General features: G+C 61.0%; 1 pseudogene; it reads left to right on the top strand.

The window, feature by feature from the left end:
- The first annotated feature begins 1415 nt into the window (after window positions 1-1415).
- LOC146830002 (18S ribosomal RNA) overlaps window positions 1416-1849 on the top strand; it is a 1766-nt pseudogene continuing 1332 nt past the window's right edge.

The raw sequence follows: 1849 nt of genomic DNA, 5'->3' as shown, positions 1-1849 counted from the left end.
CGGGTCCCCACGCAGTCTCCATGGCTGGGGCCCAGCTGGGGCCCTCGGCCTCCGGTCCCCCATGCCCGGGCGCCTGCTCACTCTTTCGTTGGGGCACAGAGTGACCAGATGGCTTCCATTTTGAGCACGGCCATCTGGTCGCACCTTTCCCCTCGGCCATCTGATCGCGCCTGTCCCCTCGGCCATCTGGTCGAGCCTATTCCTTCGGCCATCTGGTCGCGCCTATCCCCTCAGCCATATGGTCGCGCGCAATGCTTTTTAATGGGGTGACCAGATGGCCGGGCTTGCCTGGAAGTCCCGATGAGGGTCCATTGGCCTCCCCGATCCCAGCGAGGGCTCCAGGAGGTTGTGTACATTTGCGCCTTGGGTCTCCTCTGTCACCTCGTGTGCACAGATTACAAGAAAGGGGGGGAATTTTCCTATGGATTACTAGGGAGAGGGTCAGTCAGACCTCTGTGAGGTCCGGCGATTCTGAAACAGGGGAAGGCAGAACCCGGGCCCGCCCGCCGGGCCCCTAGGTACTCACCTGCCTCTAAGCCCCTTCCCGATGGTCCTTACTCTCCGAGTTTGCTGGGTCAGACCTCCATGAGGTCCGGGGATCCCGAGACCGGGGAAGGCAGCACCTGGGTCCTCCCGATGCGGGGCCCCCAGGGGCCCGGGTACGCACACCTGCCTCTCAGCCCCCTTCCCGATGGTTCTTTTTCTCCGAGTTTGCTGGGTCAGACCTCCGTGAGGTCTGGCGATCCCGAGACGGGGGAAGTTAGCACTCGGGCCTGCCCGCCGGGGCCCTCAGGGGCCCGGGTACTCACCTGCCTCTCAGCCCATTTCCGATGGTCCTTTTTTTCCGAGTTTTCTCAGTTAGGCCTCCGTGAGGTCTGGTGATGCTGAAACGGGGAAGGCAGTACCCGGATATGCTCTTGCCTCTCATCCCCTTCCTGATGGTCCTTTTTCTCTGAGTCTGCTTTCCCCCTGAACAGGCAGGGACGCTAAACCAGCATACCCCCTGTGCAGGGTGGCCTGCCAGGGGATGCCCCAGCTCGTGCCCCCCAGGTGTCGACCCGAGTGGGAGGTGTCAGGTGGTGCCAGGCCTTTGGATGCTGCTGCCCAGCAGATCCAACGGCCCCGCGCGCCATGCCGTCACCCCTCTCTGCCCAGCACATTTCCACAGTAGCTCGGAACGACTGTTCTGACGGGTGTCGCTGCCGCCAGGCTCCGGCACCCCTGCCCCTCACTCAGGCTGCGCCTCGGCCTACCTCTCCCTCCCGGAGGAGACGGCTGGGCCTGCCGGTGACCATGTGACTGCACCTCTCCGCAGGTTGGCTCCTTCCCCTGGCAGGCTCCCGAGAGGGAGGGGTGCGTGAAGGTTTCCAGTCGGGGAGATGGGCACACGGCCCCACCCCGTCAGCAGGTGCGACTACGTGGTTGATCCTGCCAGTAGCATATGCTTGTCTAAAAGATTAAGCCATGCACGTGTAAGTACACACGGCCGGTACAGTGAAACTGCGAATGGCTCATTAAATCAGTTATGGTACCCCTTGATCGCTCAATCTGTTACTTGGATAACTGTGGTAATTCTAGAGCTAATACATGCCGACGAGTGGTGACCTCCCGGTATGCATGCATTTATCAGACCAAGACCAATCCGGACATGCCAGGCCGCTTTGGTGACTCAAGATAACCTCGGGCCGATCGCACGTCCCCGTGACGGCGACGATACATTCGGATGTCTGCCCTATCAACTCTCGATGGTACTTTCTGTGCCTACCATGGTGACCACGGGTAACAGGGAATCAGGGTTCAATCCCGGAGAGGGAGCCTGAGAAATGGCTACCACATCCAAGGAAGGCAG

Source organism: Triturus cristatus, chromosome 5_1 (genome assembly GCF_964204655.1).
Source record: "Triturus cristatus chromosome 5_1, aTriCri1.1, whole genome shotgun sequence".
Taxonomy (NCBI): Eukaryota; Metazoa; Chordata; class Amphibia; order Caudata; family Salamandridae; genus Triturus; species Triturus cristatus.
The sequence above is the reverse complement of the archived record's forward strand: the minus strand, read 5'-3'. Positions and strand labels throughout refer to the sequence as shown.